Raw genomic sequence first — 27,081 nt, 5'->3', positions numbered from 1 at the left:
GCTCCTATGCAAATTTGCGGCTGATTCTGTAAACCAGTTAAGCCTGAAATGCGGCCATTTTCCCGCGCACGCAGCCTAGCTGTTCCTGCGCAATTTTCGTGCAATTTTGCGCGGGGTGTAAGTTGCGCCTTCATGGAATTCCCTCAGCGAATATGCAAATTAGGTACTGCCGATGATTCAGAAACATGCGCGTGTGATGCGCATCTTGCGCTGGAAGCGTGCAAGCTTTTTTCCCTGGGCAAACTTGCTCCTGTTAAAAGCAGGGGCAAGTTAGCAAAAGATGGCCAAATGTCATCTGAAGGAGCGCGCAACTTCAGCAGCACCTAGACAGACGATCTGAACAAGCAGAGCACCCACATTTTCGGGACCTCACATCTGTGCACCAACATGCCAGGGGCAGCTATGGTTCTTGATATTCTATTGACTGAGCCGACTCGTAGGAGGGCACGGGAGAGGATTTACAGAGGGCGCTACAACCTTTTTCAGATGACTGATACTGAGGTGTATCGCATGTTTCGCTTTAGCCCTGAAGTCATCCTTGAGTTGGTAACAATCCTGCAGGATGACATCAGCAGCCCGACCCATCGGGGACAGGCAGTGCAGCCACTGGTGAAGGTAGTGGCAACCCTTCATTTTTTGGCAACTGGCTCATTTCAGCGCACAGGTGGAGTGGTGGCGGGGATGTCCCAATCCAGCATGAGCAGGTGTGTGCACCAAGTGATCCCTGCAATACTCAGACGAATGGGCACACAATTTATCAAACCAACCACGGCTGACGTGCGGCAGAAGGCAATCAGTGATTTTTATTTATTAGCCAGATTTCCACGCACTGTGGGTGCAATAGATTGTACCCATGTGGCACTACGCCCCCCCCCCCCCCCGGCACCTCGAGCATATCTACTGCAACAGGAAACATTGGCATTCGATAAATGTGCAGATGATTGTGGATGCACATGGCCTCATATGGCATGTCCGTGCCAAACACCCAGGGTCAAGCCATGACAGTTTTATTTACCGACACAGCCCCATCCCAACCGAGTTTGACCAGAACATGTATGGAGACAGCTGGCTGATTGGTGAGTGACATGGGTGTCAGGTATGACTGCCCCCCCCCCCATGATGCACACATCACAAGGGGCACATGCACGACTAACATCCTCCTGTCTTTTCCCTTCCAGGTGACTCTGCCTATGCCCTGGGACCTCACATGATGACCCCATTTCGTAACCCTCAAACACCAGGAGAGGAAAGATATAACGAAGCCCATGCACGTACCCGTGCGGTGGTGGAGCGCACATTTGGCATCCTTAAATCTCGATTCAGATGTCTGGATAAATCAGGGGGGACCCTATTGTATTCACCCAACTTTGTATGCCAAATCGTAGGGGCATGTAGTATTCTCCACAATTTAGCTCAAAGAAGGGGCATGCACATTGAGCTACGCAATGACCTTACCCCCGAACCACGCAACCCCCCCCCCCCCCAAGAAACACTACCGGATCTTCTGAGGGAAGAGCAATCCGGAATGGTCTTGTGGAACGTCTCTTTGCACATTAAACACACCCTGATCTTGTCACAAGTATAATGCATGTATGTACACCACTGTAGTCCCTAGCACACACCCGACACATGCACCCCCAATTGGATTAGACCCAACAATACCCCATGGTATTAGGGAGCAGCAACGCCGCGTCAAGGCTCCAATTATGTTGCTGTCCATTCATACACCTTTCACATGGCAGAGGGTGACACCCCTTTTCCAGCAGGAGTGCCACCCCCCCCCCCCCATTCACACACCAGTCACACTGTAGTATACACTCCTCACCGTGTGTAGGGACTACAAATAAATCTAAAAACTCATATCCTGAGCATATAAAAAAAATATAATCTCATACCCTGAGCATATCGAAAAATAATAAAAAAAAATCATATTGTGTTGAGCAAAAAAATGTAGACATAAAATTATTTTTTTGTTTTTTTCTTTGGGCCAAGGGTGCCCCGGCTCTGGCTCCTCAATCTCCGTGGTGTGGAGGAGGCATGGGGTGGGGATGGAGGGGTGGGGGGAGGAGGGGGGGGAGGAGCATCAACCCCTACTTCCACACTCCTTGCAGGTGGTGGCTGCATGCCCTCCATGGCGTTGGCCAGGCGGGCAAGGATGGTGTTGGTCTGGGCCAACATCCGCATTTGGCGGGTGGTGGTATCCCGCTGATGCCGGCGGGTAACTCTCGCCTCCTCCTGCACTGCAGCGGTGTTGGCCTGCACAGCAGCGGTATTGGCCTCCACCGCAGCTGTCATCCTGCTTAACAAAGCTGGTGTGGTCTCCAGAGCCACCAAGCAGGTGACTATGGCCTTAGAGTTGCCACTAATTTCCCCCAGGCTCTGTGCCACATGTTTGTCCCGGTCCTCATGCAGGGTGAGGGCATGCTGCATAGAGGTGGAGGTGGATGCCATGCTGTCCGCCAGACGACGCACCTCTCCCACCATGGCCCCTATATGGCGGGTCTGCAGGGCCTGCTCCTCCAGCAGACCGTCACGGAGGCTGGAGGATATATGCCTCGTTTTGGACAGAGCCTTCCTGGGAGGAGAGGCTCGGCCACGGACAGAGGGAGAAGGGGAGGGGTCCACAAGGGAGGGGCTTGCCCTGGAGGGGGATGACGTGCTGGGCGGGGGGGTGGTGGGTTGCACAGGGATGGTGGTATCCTCCTGGAGGGAGCCAGAGTCCTCCTGGATGAGGAAAAAGGAATCCTCCTCCAATACCACTTGCTCCTCCATACTTGGCCCCGGTATGATCTCCTCCTGGACCAGCATAGCCAGAATGTCCATGGGGCCTGACTGGACCCCTGGCTCTGGTCTGGATGGGCTGGGTCGAGCCGCAGCCGAAGACGGCCCAGCTTCTTCTTCCTCATCACCACCTGTGGATGACACCAAAACGACATATTTTGCTGGTGCAACACACTTCTCATATGTTCACTTGTACCCCCTCCCATGATGCACAGCAGATATGAAAGAAAAATAACTTACCAGTCCCCAAGTTCCCAACAGTGGAGTCGTACCCTTCAAGTCCCTCCACCTGCTCCTGCACGAACGTTTGTGCAATAAGCTGCTCCTCCTGATTGAGCCGGATCATACATCGCGGACCACCTCCCGTGCCACCGGTATGCTTCCTGATAAGAGCCAGTTTTTCACGGACCCTGCGCCTCATATCATTTAATTTCTTCTGGATGTCATCCCAGGTACGCACTTCATTACCCAGGGCATTGATGTCCAGGGCAATGGCTTCATATATAGCCCTCCTTTGGGCAATGGTGGTGTTTGCCCGCTGGGCACCATATAGGACTTCCTTATGCTGCTGGAGTGCAGCAATCAGGATGTCCATCTCTGCAGCCACAAAGTTGGCCTTCCTTATTTTGGTCCCTTTGGGAGGTGCCATGTCTTGCAAAAGGGCTGAATTTCCTTGCTCAGGGGGGGTAGGAAAAAGCAGGATGAAATTCAGCAAAGAACCTGCGCAAGTCTGCTCCTATTTATTTGCTCAGTGCAAGCAGCTGAGCAGGATTTGCCCTGAAATTATGCTAGCAAACCTCTGCTGAGCCGAAAATTCCTCATTTACATAGGGGCACACCCACTTTGACTTGCACGGCCTTGCGCCCTCAGCTTTGCCTTAAACAGGAGCAAATTAAATGAACAAACGATTCCTGAATCAGGTGGCAATTTGGCAAAATTGCTCCAGCGCAGAGAAATTCAGCTGAGCGGCTCAGGTGTAAGTAATGGGCAAATCTACCTGAATCTGGGCCAGTGTGTTATATGACTTCTGATTTGATTTTTCAAAAGTCACCAGCCTGCCAGCGATGATGATGACGAACAGGCTGGTGACGAACTTCTGCGACGATTCCCGGCCCGCACTGCGCATGTGCGGGCCGGCTTGGTGCGTCATCTCGCGTCTCACGAGATGACGCGCCGATGCGTCGAGGAGGAATAACTCGCCCGCCGCCCAAACGCAATCCTGCGTTAGGCGGTCGGGTAGCAGTTAAGGTGAAAATTAGCCCGGTCCCTAAGGGGTTAAGGAATATTGTGTGTGTCAGCAGCAATATATATTTTTAGCGCATCCTGCTCTAAATACTGTGTAATAGGCCACTGCAGACAGTTAAATTATTTACGCCACATCTCCTGTGTAAAGTGTGCGCATCCCTAAAATATCAGTGACATCCAGTGCACTTTTTCTGTAGACGGTGTCCGCTGCAGACAGCTAAATTATCCGTGCCACATCTCCTGTTTAATGTGTGCGCATCCCTAAAATATCAGTGAAATCCAGTGTACTTTTTTTGTAGACGGTGTCCGCTGCAAACAGTTAAATTAGCCGCGCCACATCTTCTGTTTAAAGTGTGTGCATCTCTAAAATATCAGTGCCACCCAGTACACTTTTTCCGAAGACACTGCGAACTTTGACATTATTGTGGTACTTGTCCTGTATAACGTTTCCTAATCACAAATACCTTTGTAAAATTATTTGCGCATACACTTCCAAATCCTACGCTACTGTACGTGTGACATACCTAAAAGGCATATATCACAAGGGGCGGAGAAGTGGCCGTGATGCTGGGCGCAGAGAAACTGTGCCTGCTGCCAGAGCACACAAAAAACTATCATCCACGATACCTAGCTTCATTTCCCAGTTTGCAGGATGGGGCAGGACACCACTATTGAAGTCAGACCAGTTCGACCAGGTGGTTGGTTGGATTGCAGCAGATAATGCGTCCAGTCGGTTAAGCACCACCTTAGCTTCCACCAAGTCCAGTCTCAGTAGCCAGGAGTCTGTTCAACACAATCCTCGCCCTGATCCTCCTTCTTCCCACCATGTACAGTCTGGCCAAACAAGTGATCCCACACTCGGATATTCCGAGGACCTCTTTTCATCGCCATTACTTGATTTGGCCCTCGCGCCAAGCACTCTTGAAGAGTGTTTAATGAGGTGGATGATGATGAGACACAGTTGCCAATGAGTCAACCGCAACTACAGTCGTGGCCAAAAGTTTTGAGAATTACATAAATATTGGAAATTGTAAAAGTTGCTGATTAAGTTTTTATAATAGCAATTTGCATATACTCCAGAATGTTATGAAGAGTGATTAGATGAATTGCATAGTCCTTCTTTGCCATGAAAATTAACTTAATCCCAAAAAAACCTTTCCACTGCATTTCATTGCTGTCATTAAAGGACCTGCTGAGATCATTTAAGTAATCGTCTTGTTAACTCAGGTGAGAATGTTGACGATCACAAGGCTGGAGATCATTATGTCAGGCTGATTGGGTTAAAATGGCAGACTTGACCTGTTAAAAGGAGGGTGATATATGAAATCATTGTTCTTCCATTGTTAACCATGGTGACCTGCAAAGAAACGCATGCAGCCATCATTGCGTTGCATAAAAATGGCTTCACAGGCAAGGATATTGTGGCTACTAAGATTGCTCCTCAATCAACAATTTATAGGATCATCAAGAACTTCAAGGAAAGAGGTTCAATTCTTGTTAAGAAGGCTTCAGGGCGTCCAAGAAAGTCCAGCAAGCGCCAGGATCGTCTCCTAAAGAGGATTCAGCTGCTGGATCGGAGTGCCACCAGTGCAGAGCTTGCTCAGGAATGGCAGCAGGCAGGTGTGAGCGCATCTGCACGCACAGTGAGGCGAAGACTTTTGGAAGATGGTCTGGTGTCAAGAAGGGCAGCAAAGAAGCCACTTCTCTCCAAAAAAACATCAGGGACAGATTGATCTTCTGCAGAAAATATGGTGAATGGACTGTTGAGGACTGGGGCAAAGTCATATTCTCCGATGAAGCCTCTTTCCGATTGTTTGGGGCATCAGGAAAAAGGCTTGTCCGGAGAAGAAAAGGTGAGCGCTACCATCAGTCCTGTGTCATGCCAACAGTAAAGCATCCTGAGACCATTCATGTGTGGGGTTGCTTCTCATCCAAGGGAGTGGGCTGAATAAAGAATGGTACCAAAACACCCTCCAACAGCAACTTCTTCCAACAATCCAACAACAGTTTGGTGAAAAACAATGCATTTTCCAGCACGATGGAGCACCGTGCCATAAGGCAAAAGTGATAACTAAGTGGCTCGGGGACCAAAACGTTGAAATTTTGGGTCCATGGCCTGGAAACTCCCCAGATCTTAATCCCATTGAGAACTTGTGGTCAATCTTCAAGAGGCGGATGAACAAACAAAAACCCACTAATTCTGACAAACTCCAAGAAGTGATTATGAAAGAATGGGTTGCTATCAGTCAGGAATTGGCCCAGAAGTTAATTGAGAGCATGCCCAGTCGAATTGCAGAGGTCCTGAAAAAGAAGGGCCAACACTGCAAATACTGACTCTTTGCATAAATGTCATGTAATTGTCGATAAAAGCCTTTGAAACGTATGAAGTGCGTGTAATTATATTTCACTACATCACAGAAACAACTGAAACAAAGATCTAAAAGCAGTTTAGTAGCAAACTTTGTGAAAACTAATATTTGTGTCATTCTCAAAACTTTTGGCCAGGACTGTACTGTCTCAAGAGGCTGATGAAAAGGATGAGACACAGTAGTCAATCACTGAGGTTGTGGTTAGGTCAACAAATCAGGAGGATGATCAGAGTGAGGAAGTGGAAGAGGAGGTGGTGGACGATGAGGTCACTGACCCAAACTGGGAAGGTGGAAAGCCGAGCGAGGACGGCAGTACAGAGGGGGAGGGATCTGCAGCACCGCAACAGGCGGGAAGAGTCAGTGGGGTGACAAAGGGAGAAGGCGGGCCACTTCAAACAGGCCTGCAACTGTTAAATGGAATACCCCCTTGCGGAAATCTCCCTTGTCAAGGGGTAAATGTTCCACAGTATGGTGCTTTTTTCAGGAAAGTGCGGACGACAAAAGAATAGTAGTTTGCAACCTGTGCCATATGAAAATGAGCCGGGGCGTGAACACTAGCAACCTCACAACCACCAGCATGATCCGCCACATGGCATCCAAGCACCGTAATAAGTGGGACGAATGCCTGAGTCCACAATCTGTGTCTGCGGGCACACCACTGCCTCCTCTTCCCCTATGTTACGTGCTGGCCAATCCCCTGTCGAAGGCGCAGGCCCGGGTGCCTCCTGCCCTGCACCTGGACCTTCGCAAGCACCATTAGCGACCACATCCACTTTTGTGTCCCAGCGCAGCGTCCATATGTCCTTACCCCAGGCATTTGAACACAAGCAAAAATACCCAGTCACCCACCCACAGGCCATACCACTAAATGCTCAGCTTTCCAAATTACTGGCCCTGGAAATGTTGCCATTTAGGCTTGTGGACACTGAGGCCTTCCGCAGCCTGATGTTGGCGGCCGTCCCACATTACACAGTCCCCAGCCATCACTATTTTTCAAGGTGTGCCGTGCCCACCTTACACCAACATGTGTCCCGTAACATCACCCGTGCCCTGCCCAACGCAGGTTTCCACCAGCACCTACGTTAGTGGCTCCAAACCCCACTTCTCCTCCTTCGCCTCCTTGCCTGAGCTACTGGTGAAAGTGCGCTGCATGTGTGCATATTTCCGCAAATCATCGACAGCTAAAGCCGGTCTGTCAACACTGCAGCAGCGCTTGAAAATGCCAGCTCACCGGCTGTTGTGCGACGTGTTGGCCAGGCTTTGTGAGCAGTAGAGGGCAGTAGTGAAATACCAGCTGCAACATGGTCGTCGCCTTTCCAGTCAGCTTCCGCTATTCACAAGCAAGGAATGGGCATGGATGTCTGACCTTTGTGAGGTTTTAAGAAACTTTGAGGAATCAACACAGATGGTGAGCAGCGATAACGCTATTATCAGCGTAACCATCCCACTTCTGTGTCTACTCAAAAGCTTGCTGCTCACAACTAAGGACAACACTTTGCATGTGGAAGAGGAGGAAATGGGGGAAGGCATTACACCGGGTGATAGCCAGACCACCCTCAGTTCGTCTTCTCAGCGCTTCTGCCGACTTCCGTGCTCATGGAGCGTCCCCATCACTATGGGAACGTCTCCATATACTAGAATGTACTGTCGGATTTGAGAATTACGTTGAAATCGCAATTCAATTAATTCAAGTTATAATAATCGAATTGCGATTTCAACTTAGCACTGCTATATTCCATATTCGTTAATTCTAGCCTAATATGGAATATAGCAGTGCTAAGTTGAAATCGCAATTCGATTATTATAACTTGAATTAATCGGATTGCGATTTCAACTTAGCACTGCTATATTCGATATTAGGCTAGAAGTAAAGAATATGGAATATAGCATTACTAAGTTGAAATCACAATCCGATTAATTCCAGTTATAATAATCGAGTTGCGATTTCAACTTAACACTGCTATATTCCATATTCGTTATCCTAATATGGAATATAGCATTACTAAGTTGAAATTGCAATCCGATTAATTCAAGTTATAATAATTGAATTGCGATTTCAACTTTTTACGTATATACTTAATATTGCTCTAACTTCGTCTTTTAGAATATTCGTAATATTCTAAAAGACGAAGTTAGAGCAATATTACGAATATTCTAAAAGACTAAGTTAGAGCAATATTACGAATATTCTAAAAGACGAAGTTAGAGCAATATTACGAAATTTCGTAAAATACACATAGCCTAGCCATAGTCAATTAGTCATAGGAACGTTGCCTTATACTATCAAAAGAAAAAAATCGCAATACGCGATTAATTAAATCGCATATTATTCGCGATAATTGGAATAATTACGAATATTTGATGTCGACGAATATAACACGAATATTCAATCGAATATTCGCGAAATATCGCAAAATTTAATATGGCACCTCCCGCTCATCACTAGTTATAACAAAAAGTAGGCTCAAGTATATATGGCAAAGAAAGGGGAGGAAAAAGGAGAAGAAAAGAAAAATACGCCAATATCATCTATATTGAAGTCACAGTAGGGTAAAATTGTATTTCATGCAGCATAAAAGAAGTAGTGCAATCACCACATATCATCACGGTAGACATATATCATTGAAAGCAATAGGATACATATATATTCAGATAGATATCACATAATGTGCTGCCTAGTATACTATGGGGCGCCTGGTGCGTTAATAAATTCTATTCTGTAGAAAGATTTGTTCCTAGAGGAAGGAGGAAGGGAGACTAGCTTGTGAAAGCACATACCTGCAACTTGTGAATGGAAACCTCTGCCGGATGTGTACGCCGTGGCTGGCGCGCTGTAGTTTATAAAGGGGCTAGAGTGTATAGCCTCCCGGATGGCTACGTGCGTCTGGAATGACGTAACGATCTTCCGCGCATGCGCAGTAGGTGTATTATGGCAAGAAAGGGCATAGGAGTTGCCCTTAGTGAGATGAGGATTTATTTCTGTATATCAAGGCTACAGATGCACTAATGGGGAGGAATAATGTATGTATGTGTGTATAGGAGGCTTGTAAAGGACCCTTATAGCACTGGTGTGTAGCTAGTAAAATATATTTAAACATGACCGAACATCTTATAGTAGTAATGGAATCATATGTACATAGAGGAAACCAGCGACCAATAGTTATCACAAGACTGAGTCGATATAATGGATAGCTGAGCTAATGGGATGAGGGGGGAAGGGGAGGGGGGAAAAAGGGATACGAGACGATCAACCGTCCTCTGGGAGCACCCAACCCTATAAAAGGGTGTGCAGATCTCATCAACCCTTTACTTGGGCCCATCTACCAGGCGTTAAGGTGGCTTCTGCAGATGGGTCCCTAACACTAAATATACTGCCTCACTTTGGACTTACTTAAGCCTACAATATTATATATATATATATATATATATATATATATATAATATGGTTGAATCTTCCTTTTCTCATCCTCCTTCTCCTCTTCCATTATATCAACACATGCTTATTCGGTGCATATAATGCCCTCGCATATATGTCCTTCGCATATAATGTTTTACAGGATCAGCTCTGCTGCAGGCCCTCGCATATAATTTTTTAAAGGGACAGCTAACCAGCAGGCCCTCGCATATAATTTTTTAGAGGGTCAGCTCACCAGCAGGCCCTCGCATATAATGTTTTACAGGGTCAGCTCACCAGCAAGCTGTCGCATATAATCTTTTAGAGGGTCAGCTCACCAGCAGGCCCTCGCATATAATATTTTACAGGGTCAGCTCACCAGCAGGCCCTCGCATATAATGTTTTATAACGTCAGCTCACCAGCAGGCCTTCACCTTTAATCTTTTACAGGGTCAGCTCACCTGAAAGCTCTCGCATATAATGTTTTAGAGGGTCAGCTCACCTGCCGGCCCTCCCCTACAACTTTTTAGAGGGTAAGTTCACCAGCAGGCCTGCACCTAAAATCTTTTACAGGGTCAGCTCACCAGCAGGCCCACACCTAAAATCTTTTACAGGGTCAGCTCACCAGCAGGCCCGCACCTCAAATCTTTTACAGGGTCAACTCGCCTAAAGGCCCTTGCATATAATGTTTTAGAGGGTCAGTTCACCTGCAGGCTCTCACCTACAACCTTTTAGAGGGTCAGCTCACCAGTAGGCCCGCACCTAAAATCCTTTACAGGGTCAGCTCACCAGCAGGCCCTCGCATATAATTTTTTACAGGGTCAGCTCACCAGCAGGCCTTCACCTACAATCTTTTTCAGGGTCAGCTCACCAGCAGGCCCGCACCTAAAATCTTTTACAGGATCAGTTCACCTGCAGGCCCGCACCTAAAATATTTTACAGGGTCAGATTACCTGCAGGCCCTCCCCTAATTATACCTAATAGGTAATTTGTGCGCATGCTGCCTTCCTTGGATGTGGTAGACGTAGCTGTTTCTCAGGCTACCTCTCCGGAATCGAACCCTGATTCCCCGTTACCCGTAGTCACTATGGTTTGCGCTGACAATAACATTGAAAGTTGATATGCCAGACATCTGAATAGATCGTCACTGTCACGTTATCTAGAGTCACCAAAGTGGCAGCAGGCCCTCGCCCATAATGTTTTAGATGGTCAGATCAGCAGGCCCTTGCTCCTAATGTTTTAGAGGGTCACCAGCAGGCCATCAATCATAATTTTTAAATGCTGTGTATGAGGCCCGCCTTATGTGTAATAAAGGGTGTATTGGAGTGCCGGTTCCTTGTAATTTTTGGCAGCCTTTTCACTTAGTGCATAGGCTTTATGAGTGTAGGAGTCCAGCTACATGAACAATTGTACCACAATGTGAATGAGGCCCTCTAATATCTGATATACAGGTTGTATCGGAGTGCCTCTTCCTTGTAATTTTTGGCAGCACTTGCACTTTATATACAGGAAAGAATGTTTCCTAACAATTTGTCCTCTAAAATAGATTTTATCTTCGGTTTTGTGCGTATTATTGTCAGTCTGTAAAAGTGGCGTACTACTCGGACAACATCGCTCCCAGAAGCGACCTGGGAGTCCAAAATGCATCCAGACATCCTCCCCATGCTGTTCCCGAACCATTTCAGTGGTGTTTTCATCAATTTCTGACCTTTTCCTATGAACCTGGCACCCTCCCCTCTTCAGAGCAGGGGGTGCCTGGTTTAATGCTCGGGTTCTCCCATTGACTTCCATTATACTCGGGTGCTCGGTAGAACACCCGAGCATCCCAATGTGTTCGGCCTGAGCACTATGGTGCTCGATCAACACTAATTGTTACAATGGATCCACACAAAAAAATGGATGCAACACGGACATCATACGTATTTTTTGCGGATCCGCCTTTTGCGGACAGCAAAATACATACAGTCATGTGAATGCACCCTTAAGGGGAAATAGGTAAAGAATTTACAAACGGACTCAATTTTGTGCAGGTTCATTTTATATATAAAATTGTGTTTTTGAGCAGCCTCTGTCAATGTGCCTAAAAAAGCCTTGCCTACCTCTTCTCTCTCATATTTCTTCTAGCGCTGCGCTCCAGTCCTGCCCACCGCTGATGTCCTTTTCCTGGCTGCAGCAGTGACATTCCATACACACAGGACACAGTGCAGCCAATCACTGGCCTCAGCAAAACATGGTTTGTCACTGCTGAGGTCTGTGATTGGCTGCACTGTGACCTGTGTGCACATAATATCACCGCTCCAGCCAAGAAAACAAACAGCATTAAGAGTGCAGCACAGGAAGAAGAAGAGAAGGAAGGGGGTGGAAATAAATTATTTTGTTATTTTAGACTATTTACAGGGGTTCCTCGATTTTTCATTTAACTTTGACAACCCCTTTAAACATGGACATACATTTTAGAGTTGGGTAATTTATGTGATTGCGTTGGATAATTAATGACAGATGAGTGACTAATGAGATATAAGTGATTTTTCTAGGATTAAATGATCTCAAATGGACTTTTATATTGATGACCTCAATATCAGATGCCATCTCTCATGCGCCCCCTTCATTATTTCCAGGGATGCCCCATACATTTTGTAGTAGCTCTGCCTGATATCGCAGAGACACTTGAATGGGATTAAGCAGCACAGAGCTGCCATACCAGAATAATATCTAATGATAGCCTATCAATATCAATAAAGTCCCAACAACTCACCACATCCAAATGTCCAAGTTTTCAGCAATAACTCTTAAAAAGAAAAGCAAACAAATAATAATTATTCCCTGATTGTCCTTTTGTGTGAAGTCTTAATATCGTACTCTTTTTTTTTTTTTCAGATTTATTTTGGTTTAGGAGATTGTGGGTATCAACCAGAAAATAAGTGCCCATCGGGGGGGGGGGTCACTATCAGCCTGTATTTGAACACTATAAATTGCATGTTCTGTACATTTTATTTTCCAAAACTGCAGTTTTGACATTCTATTCAGGCACCAGAACGCCTAGGATAAGTATTCTTACATGGGAGGTGCTGCAGGACATGATAATGTAGGATGACAGAGGAAATGGGAGAAACGTGTAAAAAACACATGGCCAGGAAGCTGCGATAATTTGCTATAAAATGGTATGTTAAAGAAGACCTGTCACCACTCCAGACCTGCCTGTTTTAATAACTACATGCATCCCCCATGTAATAACAATTCTGAAGAATCTATTCTTGTGTCTGTATGTCGTGCCATTCCTCAATTATTTCTACTAGAAGTTATGAATGAAAAGCTAGCAGTCTGCAGTAAGGGTACAAAGGGGTGGTAACCAGTTGGGGGGGTGTAGCTGCACAGACTCACTCTATCCAATCAGTACTGCCATTGTCAGACTGTGCAGGTACACACCCCCAACTTGTTACCATCCCTCTGTGCCCTTACTGCAGACTGCTAGCAATTCATTTATAACTTCTGGAAGAAATAATAAACGAATGGCACAACATGGAGCCATAATAATAGATGCTCCAGAATTGTTATCACAAGGGGACTGTATTAAGATATTAAAACAGGTGTCAGGGGTGGTGAAAGGTCCTCTTTAAGCTACTGCTATGGGTAAATGTACCCTTAAAGGGAATCACAGTCATCACTTGGATACTTATATGAATTATATGCAGCAATACATGAGTAGTACTCAGGGCTGTATTTACAGTTTATACTGCCCTAGGCACGTTTAGTGCACACTTCCCCTATTTGTTTGTATATTACTGTTTTATTAGCTGTAGGAAAGCAGTGTGAGGGTTAACTCTCCCTGTAGCTAAAATAACTAAAAGTTAGTAATAAGAAGATATAAGAAGCAGGTGAACAAATCAACCTAAATCATTCATTTTCTCTGTTAAGTGACCCCCTTCCTGATGCCTCTGCCTATCACTGCCATAGGCACATTAACATTATGTGTACTTATGTGCATCTTTGCAAATACTGACTTGGTAGTACTGCAGATATGAAGTCCAGATTCATATTTTTATTTTCCTACTTCTCCCAAACCTACTGCCCTCATTCCATTTTCCTACTGTTACCCCTTAAAGCTGCGATAAAATACAAAGTCCAGACTGCTGTGCTAACTTAATGGTGAGGCCTCATGTGAGCATGCACGGCAGTCCTAACAAAGTATTTCAGGGCAGCTTTGAGCACTGACAGCGGGAAAGGGGCCAGTAGGAAAATATAAAATGGTGATCTGGGCTTCTAATCTATAGTACTACTCATTTACTACTGCAGAAAATGGTCCAAGAGCATGGTGACTGATTCACTTTAAGTGTACTTAAATTAATGAGAACATCCACTTGTTACCATATACTGTATCCTATTAACTTTATGACTGCGATCAGAGGCATTTTTATGGTCTTTGGGGTGCCCAAGAGTTCCAACCCACCAATCTCCCTTCAACTAATCTATCCATGCAGTGTCAGACTGGGATGCTTAGGAACCACCAGTAAAATTCATTCTGGGGGCCTGCGATAAAGTTACTTGCAAATATTATCTGCTTGCACTTGGTTGATTATGGAGATCCCTGCAGCGACTTTGAGAAGACAGGTCCATGATGAGAGGGGATAATGGTTGTCCAGTATCTGTACCTGAAAGTCCCATCAGCCACCCAATGCATCTGTTAATAATAGACTGTGCAGTTTGTTAAATAATCCAGTTTTTATATGAGCATAGGTTGGTTGAGCTGTTTTATGTAGCCTTTCTATTTGTAGAGCAGTCAGTCTACGATGCCATATGCCATTTGTGTAGGGAGTGTGGGAATAGGTGCCTACCTTGCTCATGGGCCAACTGGTGGATTTACCTGTTCCCCTGTGGGTCTGAGCCTGCATGCAAACATATTTTTTTTTTATCATGGCAACATTTCTTCCTACTCCTTGTGTGTTACTTACCATTGTAGATTGCCCATGATCATATACTAGTACTGAGCCTTGTGTCTTGCTTGATAATCCTAAATAGAACATATAAACATTTGAAATCATCCAATAATGTTACAATGATATCTGGGTTTGTATAACGTCTGTGCTATTTACCACAGGGTGTTGCTGTTCACAGACAAGTGGCCCATCCATTTCTACAAACATGGTAAAAAGAAAATCATCACTACAGCCCTCTTAGGACCATTCACACAGTACTATTCTTTGAAATGTTATTAGCTCTAAGATTATGAGTAGAGAAAAGCTAAGTTTTCACAAATTCGATTCGGACGCTTCGCCTAATTTTTTTGAGAAATTTGCTTCATTCCAAATTAATTTGTCACGTTAAATCAGCTATATCCGGGCCTGCAGTGAGAGTGTATGTCAGTGTACATCACTGTGCATTGCAGCAACATGCATAGCTAGTCCTTTCTTGTAGTGAAACAGTTACTGTGACAGGCAGGTGGACACCCCAGTAACAGTAGAACTAGACAGCTTATTCACCCCAATTTGAGAATCAAGGCCTAATAGAATTACTTATTTATTGACCAAGGTGGACACTGTTCAATTAGATAGCTCTGTGCCCTACACAGGGATTGATGCAAACTGCGCTGTCTCCTATGGATCACTTCAGCTTCAGATTACAGTCCCTGCACTGTCCCTGCAGTCTTCATATGCTCTCCCTATAATCTCCCTACACTGTCCCTGCTGTCTCCCTATTCAATATTTCACAATTAAAAGCTTTTAACAACACTGTCCCTGGCACTTGTCATGTCTCTCCCTATGCTCGGCTCACAGTGTAATGGTGGAAACCGTGCGGGATGAGGCTTTTATAGGGCTGTGACATCACAGGGGCTGTATTCCTGTCCACTTCTTTATGTCTATAGGACAGCAGAAGCCAGCAGGAAGAGAGAAGGCAGATGGCATGTGCACACAGCGCACACCGTTTCCCCGTACAGCTGATTGTGGGGGTTTCGGGTGTCGGACCCCGCCAATATCATATTGATGGACTATCCTGAGGATAGGTTATCAATATTAAAAAAAGCCCAGATATCCCCTTTGATACAATTACAATCTTGAATCAAAACATTTATTTAAATGGAGTCTTGTGGCAGGGAGAGTGGTCACTGAACATGAATGGACCTCTCCTTGGCACTTGTGACTGCAGTGCCAGGGAGGGGGAAAAAAATATGATTTCTCAGTTATGCATCCTGTATGACCAGGGCTGCCATCAGGAACTTCAGGGCCCCATATATTCAAAGCATGTAGGCCCCTTTTTGTACATGTACACTTTTATTATAGTTGATTGAAGGAAATAACAATTGCGCTGTTTACCGATCACCATAAGTAATGTGTTTTTCTATATTATTTTAATTACTAGGATGCTAAATAATGTTTTGTTATATTTAATAGTAAGTATGATACAAAGTCACATTTATCGCAATGGTTTTTGCCCTATATAATTATTTAGTACCATTAACTTCGTGGAAAAATACAACTTTTACTTTCCAGTTTTCCTTTACCATAAAAGAATAGTGAGAAAAGTGAAAAATCCATTTTGATCTAAAACGCTAGTCTTAATAAATGCCCTCCAGCGTTTTTTCTTTTTTGGAAGGAAAGCTAATTTGAGTATCTTTCCCAGAAACCCAAATGTATGCAAATTCGCTTTCCTATTTAAAAAAAAATGCATACAGGTAAAACTATAAAAATTAGAATATCATGCAAAGTTAATTTATTTCAGTAATGCAACTTAAAAGGTGAAACTAACATATGAGATAGAATCATTACATGCAAAGCGAGATATTTCAAGCCTTTATTTGTTATAATTTGGATGATTATGGCTTACAGCTTATGAAATCCCAAAGTCACAATTTTGAGGTACCCTTTGTTTAGGGGGTATGGACTAACTAGCTGACTAGAGTGTGACACTTTGAGCCTAGAATATTGAAGCTTTTATCACAATTCTAATTTTAAGCTGCATTAATGCAATTCCTTTTAATTTGCATTACTGAAATAAATGGACTTTTGCACGATATTCTGATTTTTCGAGTTTTACCTGTATATGATGCCAACAAATGTAAGATACAAAAATTTGAATATCTGTTTCCCAGAAAGGATGAGCAGCTTTGGCTGGACAAGAATACTCCTCATGCCAACTTGATCGACCTAATGACAAAGAGTATCCCCAAGAGTAACCCTAAGGTCACTCAGCTAATCAAGACAAATTTATCTTAAGACATCAAGTATTCTTGTCCTTTTGGCAATAGAATTGAACTGCACATCTCATTTAGAAAAGCATAATCCTGGGGCCCCAGTACTCTTGTTCTTTTGGAAGAGGAACTGAATTTTAAAAGAGTTGCCTCACTTCAGCAAATGGCATTTATTATGTATTGTAGAGATATTTAATACAAGGCACTTACTAATGTATTGTGATTGTCCATATTGCCTCCTTTGCTGGCTAGATTAATTTTTCCATCACATGATGCACTGTAATCCAGCAGTAGTGGCCTTACCAGAGCTGTTCCTAACAGCATTTAGAAAACAGTCCGAAAATTGTTTTACGGCAGCCCAATGGGCCATAGACATAATGGTCAGGAGGGGACCTCATTGACTTGTATGGGAGAGTTTTCTAGACATGCTCTGTGACCTGTGCAGAGGTCACTGTACAAGGTAAGAATAGATAAGCTCTGACAATCACCTATTGTGAGTGGTGGATCCTGTCTTATCTATACACAGAGGTGATATCATCTCTGGCAGGATTAGAATGACAGATAAGCAGGTAACTGCAGTAAAGTGATCTCTACAGACCAACATTAAAAATAACTTCAAACATTATTTACAAATATGTTAAACATAAATGACAGCAGGTCATTTTCTGATGACACATTATCTTTATTCTGTCAGGGTATATATATGGGTTATTCAAAATCATGATCAAACCTACCTAGAATAAAAGCAAATGTCTACTTTGTTACTATAAATTCAAGTCAGAGTAATTAATTCTGCTTCAATTACCTTCCATCCCTTTCCTCTCTTTCTCTGGAAGGATATATCGTTGGTGTAGTAGAAAAATGACCCCGAGTATCAGTACAATTACCGCCACTGACCCAAAGAAGATTCCTACTATAACAGCACCAAAGGAATCATGAGCACACTCCATAGTTTCTGGGATAGAAAAGGAAACACAACAGTGTTATAATAAAATTAAAAAAATGTCCATTTATCCTGTCAGGCCTTATGCACATGATTAAGTTGTCTGTGTGGAAGCTTTTTGGTGGCACATGTATTCCCTATAGTTATAGGATGTACTGTGGACACTCCATATGCAGCCATATGGTACCTCTATGAGTACTTGATGAACATAGCACAACATGCAATGGAACATGGGGGTACAGTATGGCCTCTTATATGGGTTTAGTACAAATCCATACAATCAGATGTATAATACGGTCGTGAGCATGAGGCCTTGTCCACTTTTCCGTTTTTCACTGACTTGCTCTGTCTGCATTTTCCACGATCTATTCACATTTCAGTATTTTTTTTTACTGACCATGGGTCATGAAAAAAATTATAGAGACGTGCACAACTTTGATCCATGGAGCAGACCAAGCACGCCCATAGAAGTCTATGGGTCCTTCAAAATCATGAACACACCACGGATGGCAATTCATTTTCAGCTGAGCAACATCAGTAAATTACGGGTGACACATGGATGGTTAAAACAGATACGCAGACCAACCAGGGATCCTTCACAGACATCTTCATGGATGAAACATGTACGCTTTTTTTCACGGAGGTGCCACACGGAAATGTGGACGAGGCCTTACAATTATCAACAAAGCATAATTTTATCATTAAGCAGCTGTCACTTACTTGTGCCTGTGCCATTGTTGATGGTCCATTGTAATGCCATTGTATATCCTTTGAAGTTCTGGGTCTATAGGTTGTATATTCTGAGCAGAAGGTTGGTCATCAGTAAATTACAGTTTAAAATAAAAAAGTCATATTGTAAACTGTAATTTTATTTCAAGACACGGAGGCTCATATTGCTTAACCCTTTCTTTACTACACATAAATAGCAGCAAAGAATTAAACAACAAAATCCACCAATGGGCATACAGCCCTCCCCTTTAGTCACAGCATAAAGGGAACACCCCTCAAGTCCTTCCTCCTCTTTCTTTGCTGCTGCAGCGCAAGTTAAGTATTCCACCCTCCTGCTTGCAGGGGTTGGTGGTATTTGTGTCTTTATTATATTGCTGTTTTTGCTGTTATAAGGGGATTATTGTTCCCCTGGTGGTTGTAGTTCGTCTGAGCTATTCGGACTGCTCTCTATACCCTTGGTTTACTCCTCACAGGTATCCCGTACCCCCCCCCCCCCTGCACGCTCCGCTCCGCTTCCTATGTCCTGCTTGTCTATGGAGCGGGAGCTCATGTTGTATTTCTCTCTTAGGTGGTGCGGTGTTCTTACCCTTAGGCTCCGCCACGCCGCTGCGCCATAGATCTCGCGATTTTCTGCGGGATCTCGGGCGCCATCACTCTTCCTCTGCCGCTCGTTCCCGCCACCTTTGCTGCTGCGTCCGAGCTCTCGCGTGACATCGCGGGATTTCGGACGTCATCTTGTGAGCCGCATCGCTGTACCCATCTCAGTGAGCGGTCTCCGCGGCAGCAGTTCGGAACGGCGGCTCCTATTACTGCAGGGTGACTTACTCTGCTCAGCTTCTTCTTTATTAGGGTTACTTAGCTTAGTGTCAGGTAGCTCCGGCCATTGTTATTATTATTCACTCAGACAATCCCGGCTATATTCTGCAGGATCATGTCTGCTCAGAAGGCTCCTCCTACAGCCCATGGGACCCCCTCTATTGGGGACTCTCCCTGCCCCCCTCATATTATGGGGATTATTCCATCTACTGGGGGGGCTTCTCCTGTACCGGCTGATTCCCAAGCCCTGACCCTGCAGAGGTCTATTTCAGAGGCCATTATCTCTGCCATGGGGTCAATGTCCTCGGTGTTAACGCAATCCATATCCCAGGTGATAGTCGCTAACACTTCATCCATGGTGGCCCCTAACCCTAGTCCTGTACCAGCCCTTGCCTCCAGAAATGATATGAATGATGGCCTTGTTCCATCCAATGACGGCGCGCTTCGGCCGCGCAAGAGAGCCTGTCCGCGCCAGGCAGAAAAAGCACGGCATTGGAAGTCTGCCCGGTCCCATCCCGAGCTAGATTCTGATTCTCATGGGGAATCTGAGGAGGAGGCTTTGATTGAATCCTATGATGATTCAGTGGAGTTTGACGAGGATGTGTCACCTGCCCAAGGGACTTCTGTCTCTTTTTCATCGTTTCCACGGCGACCGATAGAGGTCGACCCTTCGGACCCGGGTCCGTCTGATTCCCTTTTGGATCCAGCAGGGGAGGCACTTTTTGATCCGGACTCTCTGCATCACCCTAGGTCCGCGGAGTGGCTTCCGGCACCCCACATTGCCAGCTATCTGGAGTCCATGGTCCGTAAGCCCCTTAGCAAGGAGGCACGAAACAAACTCCGGGCAGAATGCCCTCGCCCGACGGTACCTAATAAGGTATGCGAGACACCGGTCGTGGACCCAAAGATGGCCCAGTTCCTGTCCAAAACAGGATTTAGCCCTAAGAGAGGCCTAGACTCGGCCCTTAAAGCTTGTCAGGACAAGTTGCTGGATATTTTAGGGCCCCTGACGAAGATTTTTGATTTGGCGGAATCCGCCAAGGCTGAAGGCCAAATGGTCGACCCGGTAGAGCTCCGTGGTTGGACCCAAAGAGCCATTTGCATGGCAGGTAATGCAAACACCTCCCTAAGTATTGAACGGCGCAAAGCCATTTTGTTAAAAATCGAGCCTAAACTGACTAATATGGCTCTGTCAGAATCCGGTAAGGATGCCCAGGGTTTCCTCTTCGGGGACCCCTTCATTAAAGAGCTGGGCAAGTTCGTAGGGACCTTTACCGCATTGGATAAAGCTCAGACTTCGATGCGTAAGGTGTTCAGTGGTAGGGTTTCCGCTAGGGCCGGCAGTACCAGGGGCCGTCTGTCCGGCCGCTCCTCTTTCCAGACCCGTGGTTCGGGTCGAGGCTCCTTCTCGTCTTACCGCACGCCTACCCACAACCAGAGACACCAACCGTCCTTCTTCCCTTCCCGTGGCGCTTCCGGACGGGGAAGGCCTTACAGAGGAAACCCAAACCTTAGACGCCCATTTGGTAAGTTTACCTCCTCTTCTCCCTTTTTCGGAAAATTGTGTAGGGGGCAGACTCCAACATTTTATTCATGCTTGGGAACTCATTACCAACGACCCCTGGGTGTTATCCACGGTTCGGGGTTTCCACATAGAGCTTGTCGCCCCTCCAGTGGTTCCCTCCCCACTCCCGACCACGTTCCGTTCTCTGGAATCTCAGAACCTCATAGACATGGAATTGCAAGCCTTGTATCTCAAGGGAGCGGTAGAACCGGCCCCTCTCGGGCACAAAGGGGTGATCAGCAGTATTTTCCTGGTGGAGAAGAAGGGAGGCCAGTTCCGTCCAGTAATCAATCTCAAGGCTCTCAATGCATTCGTCAGGTACAGGCATTTCAAGATGGAGGGCATCCATCTCCTAAGGGACATGCTACTGCCCGGGGACTGGCTTGCCAAGTTAGATCTCAAGGATGCATACTTGACGGTTCCGATTGCACCTCCTTCCAGGGATCTCCTGTGCTTTCGTTGGCAGGGGACGGTTTGGCGCTTCTCGTGTCTCCCCTTCGGTCTCTCGTCGGCCCCCTGGTGCTTCACCAAACTGATGCGTCCGGTGGTGGCATGGCTCCGTTATCGGGGGGTGAGACTCATAATCTATCTAGACGATATTCTGATTATGGCAGAGGCACCGTGCCTCTCTGTTGTCCCATCTGCAGATGTCGATTCATCTCCTTTCAGCTCTGGGCTTCATAATCAACCGCGAGAAATCTTGTCTAGTTCCTTCTCAGTCCATGGAGTTTCTCGGATTCCAGTTGGACTCTCTGTCCTTGACGCTCAGTCTCCCTCCTATGAAGGTGCGGTCGTTCCGCAAGGAGTTACGTCGCACTCTTTCTCGGCAACAAATTTCCCTGCGTCATTTGGCCAGAGTGATAGGCCTCTTATCATCTTCCATTCAGGCCATCTTTCCGGCTCCCCTCCATTATCGGGCCCTTCAGCGTCTCAAGATCGCACACCTGCAGGCCGGTGCTTCTTATGCGGACCTTATCTCCCTGGATCCGGAGACGAGAGACGAGTTGGAGTGGTGGATTGCCAACCTCTCTGCCTGGAATGGCAGAGCTCTGTTCGGCCCACGCCCGGATGTTGTGATAGAGTCGGACGCCAGCCTTCACGGTTGGGGCGCCCATTGCGAGGGTGTTTCCACGGGAGGACCTTGGTCCTCGGTGGAGTCCCACTTGCACATCAATGCTCTGGAGCTTCTGGCGGGTTCTTTTGCTATCCGCAGCTTCACCAGCGGGAGGGCCCAGGCTTGTATTCGCCTTCGGATGGACAATGTCTCGGCCGTCCGCTACATCAATTCCATGGGAGGTACCCGCTCGAGAATGTTGACACACCTGGCCAAGGATTTCTGGGATTATTGCCTGACCAATGGCGTATCGGTGGTGGCGGAATACCTACCAGGATTACACAACACGCTGGCCGATTGGAACTCTCGTTACATCTCGGACGCCAGCGACTGGAGGTTAGACGGGGAGATATTTGCTACCATCGAATCTCGGTGGGGCCCGTTCTCGATCGACCTTTTCGCCTCGCGCTGGAACGCCCAACTTCCCAGGTACTTCAGTTGGAGGCCGGACCCAGCCGCGGAAGCGGTGGATGCCTTTCTCCAACATTGGTCGGAGGACGTGATGTATGCCTTCCCACCGTTCTCGATGATTCCTCGGATTTTGGCCAAGATACGCCTGCAAGTTTCGGAGCTGGTACTGATACTTCCCTTCTGGAGCGCTCAGTCGTGGTTTCCTCAACTACTGGAACTTCTGGTGGAGATCCCCCTTTTGCTTCCTCTCCGGACATCGCTTCTTCTGGATCCGCTGAACCATCCTCATCCGCTGGTGCTGGAGGGGTCCCTACGCCTTCTGGCATGCAGAGTGTCGGGTTGTCCTGGCAGACCGAGGGACTTTCGGCGACAGCTATCTTCCTTCTGGAGAGCGCGTGGGCCCCGGGGACCAGAAGAGCCTATAGGGCGGCTTGGCGATCTTGGGCTGGCTGGTGCAGCCTTCGGAACCTGGATCCCACTACGGCCGCTGTAGGCCATGTGGTTCAGTTTCTCAGTTCCCTTTATGACGAGGGTAAGGCCTATCGTACCATAAATGTTTTTCGATCTGCGATTTCCTCTGGACATAGGGGATTTGATGGCTGTTCTGCTGGGCGTCATCCGCTAGTGTGCCGTTTGCTTAAAGGCTCCCGCTTTGCGCGGCCTCCCAGGCCTCGGTTTTCTAGCTCTTGGGACGTTTCATCCGTTTTATCTTTCCTGTTAGCGTGGCATTCTAATGAGGAATTATCCCTTCGCCAGTTATCGGCCAAATTGGTTACCCCTTTTTTGCCTGATCTCTTGTAAGAGGGTCTCTGACGTCCGGGCGTTGGATCATGACGCCCGGTCGTTTACTCCAGAGGGTGTGACATTCAATATTTCTCGGCGTACCAAGACTAATATCACGTCGGTGTCTTATCCCTCTTTTCCTTCTTCAGTGGCGCTTTGTCCTGTCGCTTGTCTGAGGGAGTACGAGTCCAGAACTCGGTCCTTGAGATCCTCCTCCGCTTCTCAGTTGTTTATTTCCTTCAGTCGGCCTTTTGCTCCGGTTGCCGCTGTGACTCTCTCTCGTTGGGTGAAGTGGATCTTGTCTCTCTCTGGTGTCGACACTTCGATTTTTACGGCGCATTCTGTTCGCGGCGCTTCTGCGACTTCCTTGACTCTGTCGGGTGCGCGCCTGGAGGACGTCATGAAATTGGCTGACTGGTCGCGCGCCTCCACGTTTAGGGAGTTTTACTTTAGGCCGGATCCGCATGTGTTCTCCTCTATTGTGAATCGACTTTGAACTAGCAATATGAGCCTCCGTGTCTTGAAATAAAATTGAATGATTTTCCTAAAATATGACGTAAAGTCATGATTTTATGAAAGACACGGAGGCGAGTATTGCCCCGCCCACAATTTGTCCCTCCCTGGTTTTGTCTAATCAGTTTATTGTATTTTGTAGACTTCTTTTGTCATTAATGTTATTTATACTATTGTGTATATGTTTAACTTATTGCTGTTTTCTTGCCTTCTCTGGTTCGACCGGACGTGCATAGGTTTTTTACGCTTTGGCGTTGCTGGAAGTTATCTGTTTGTTTCTTTTTAAGGTTGACCCCATCGACTTCGGTGATGTGTGGAGGGGATCCTCTGCGGTTCAGTTTGCTGTTTTTCCTTCGAGTCGGTGTTTCAAGACGCGTTGGACTTTCCGTTGGAGTTCTCCTGGTTCCAGTTGTTCCCGTTGGGTTTTGTTGATGGACTCATGAAGACAAAGAAAGAGGAGGAAGGACTTGAGGGGTGTTCCCTTTATGCTGTGACTAAAGGGGAGGGCTGTATGCCCATTGGTGGATTTTGTTGTTTAATTCTTTGCTGCTATTTATGTGTAGTAAAGAAAGGGTTAAGCAATACTCGCCTCCGTGTCTTTCATAAAATCATGACTAAAGTGTAATTTTACGTATGCTTAAGAAAGCTCTACAATGTCCTTGCATGGGGTGAACATAGTGGTTTACTAGGAATGTACATTAATGGCCAATGCTTAGGGTAGGTCATCCATGAATACTTACCAACATTGTTGTTGATAAGACCTCAGAAATGCCCTAAACCTACCCCGAGAATGCTAATTTTTGGGCAGGGCTTACACAAACCTTATCCATTTTTGGCGCGAGACTATCCATAGTGAAATCATGGAATACTCCTTTCAAGTTCATTTGTGCATATAAAAAAGACCTCTAAATCTCTTCTTTCCATTGCACATTCATGTAGTCAAACAACAAAACTCTGCCTGCTTGCAGTCACCATTAGATGGACCTCACACCTGCACTAAACATTTAAATGGTATCACTATATACAGATGTTGACCATTTTTCAATAATTTCCCAAATTTCTCTTGATGCTAATTTAATGCATTATCACGGCATGCTATTAAAACTTTCAATAGGCTGCAATTTACATCAAGTCCAATAAACATAATGCCCCTTTCACACAGGTAATGCTTGGTCAGTGTTTGATCTGTGATTTTCATCAGTGATTGTGAGCCAAAACTAGGCGCTGGTCAAAAACACAGAACAGGTGAAAATCTTTCCATTATACTTTATTTCTTTATAGGCTCCACTTCTGGCTCACAATCACTCATGGAAATCACTGAACAAACACTGACCAAACACTGTTAAAGAGGGCTACGGCATAGACATCTTCTGAGTATGGGAAAAATCATATATTTTTTCCCCAAAGCCTGCCATCTGCTGCCACTCATTTTAGGATAAGTTGAGCGAAAAGGAAAGTTAAAGAAGGATGCATATGTAGATATAGTTTTCTGAATGACATCACTACCACCACTATCCTAGCATTTAACTTAGGATACTTGGATCAACTCCCAGAGACCACATGTGTGCTACATCTTATGAGAGCCTCAAGAAAATAAGGTGCCTGTGTCCTGATGCATGTATAAAGTCAACACAATGTCACCATAGATAATATATATGCTCCAGTTTTCCCTCGTAATCTTACCGTGCTGTCTCTTCTGTAGTGCTGAATAGGGAAGTGCTACTCCAACCACAAGATTGTTTCTGTCAAAGCTTCACATAGAAATATGTAATAAGTATGTAATTACATCAGATGTTAAGGGCTGAAAATAAATTATTCATTCTTCACCCAAGAGGTGTAACTTCAAGATCTTGGGACTTGGGACTATTACAAAATATGTAACAGGTCCTCCCACATGCTATATGTTTTCTATACTACTGGTGTCTTCTCACAGTGGTGCTTGAAAGTCCTAAAAAAAAGTCAAACGTAACCATATCAAACAAATGAGTAAAAATGTTGGCTTGGTCATTTATTCACTGAGGTAAATGATCCAATATCACATGCCTGATAGTGGCAAAAGTATGTAAACCTTTGGTTTCAGTATCTGGTGTGAACCCTTGTGCAGCAATAACTGGAACCAATCCTTTTCATTATTTGTTGATGTCCTACACATTGGCTTGGTGGAATTTTAGACCATTACTTTGTATAAAACTCTGCTATGTTGGTGGGTTTCCTCCCATGAACTGTCCACTTTAGGTCATTCCACAATATTTCTATTATACTAAGGTCAGGACTTCGACTTGGCAATTTCAAAACTTTACCTTTATTCTTTGTTAAACATTCTTTGGTAGAACAACATGTTGTGCTTAGGGGTGTTGTCTTGCTGCAACACCCACGATCTCTTGACATTCCACTCATGGACAGATGTCCTGATTTTCTCTTTTAGAATTTGCTGGTATAATTCTGAATTCATTGCTCCATCAATGATGGAAAACTGTCCTGGTCCAGATGTGTTAAAACAGGACCAAACCATCAATAGTTTTAGTAGCTTTCTGGCTTGTCCAGGTGATCTTTAGCAAACTGCAGATAGGTAGCAATGTTATTTTTGGTGAGCAGCGACTTTCTCCTTGCAATCCTCCCATGCACACCATGATTGTTCAGTGTCACTCTGATGGAGAACTCATGGACATTAACATTAGCTAATGTGAGAAAGTCCTTTTGTTCTTTAAAGGCTAGCTTGGGTTCTTTTGTGATCTTGTGGACTACTACACACCTTGCTGTTGGTGTAATCTTTATTGGTTGCCCACGCCTGGGGAAGGCAATGATGGATTTCAGTTTCCTCCATTTGTACACAATCTGTCTGAATATGGATTAGTGGAGTTCAAACTCTTTAGGGAAGGTTACATAACCTTTTCATGCCTGATGAGCATCAACAACTCTTGTTCCTAGGTCCTTTGTTTGTGCCATGATATACTTCCAGAAACATGTTGTGAAGATCAGACTTTGATCAGACTTCAGATCCCTGTTCTTTAAATAAAGCTGGATACACTGTACTGTAGCAAAATATTATGGCTATATACTGAGACCCTTGGCTTTGGACTACCAATTCCATCATTATCAATGGATGACCAAAAAATGGGAACCAATTAAATGAGTTGAACAAACTAGAAAATCCCTTCTTAGAATAAAGTTTAGCTTCTTTAACCCAACTATTGAGGAAGTTGCATGTGGTATTACATAGTGTCCATTAAAATAAA

At 45.5% G+C, this 27,081-nt stretch overlaps 1 long non-coding RNA gene across 1 annotated transcript in view; it reads right to left on the bottom strand.

Moving 5' to 3' along the window:
- LOC122926666 overlaps positions 1-25,591 on the bottom strand; it is a 44,563-nt gene extending 18,972 nt beyond the window's left edge. The window contains exons 1-4 of the long non-coding RNA XR_006387699.1: positions 25,529-25,591; positions 17,778-17,927; positions 14,739-14,797; positions 12,545-12,577 (exon numbers count right to left, since the gene is read on the bottom strand). This is a non-coding gene — a long non-coding RNA (uncharacterized LOC122926666). The remainder of the gene's footprint in view (positions 1-12,544; positions 12,578-14,738; positions 14,798-17,777; positions 17,928-25,528) is intronic.
- Between the last annotated feature and the right edge of the window lie 1,490 nt (positions 25,592-27,081).

Source organism: Bufo gargarizans, chromosome 2, assembly GCF_014858855.1.
Source record: "Bufo gargarizans isolate SCDJY-AF-19 chromosome 2, ASM1485885v1, whole genome shotgun sequence".
NCBI lineage: Eukaryota > Metazoa > Chordata > Amphibia > Anura > Bufonidae > Bufo > Bufo gargarizans.
The sequence above is the reverse complement of the archived record's forward strand: the minus strand, read 5'-3'. Positions and strand labels throughout refer to the sequence as shown.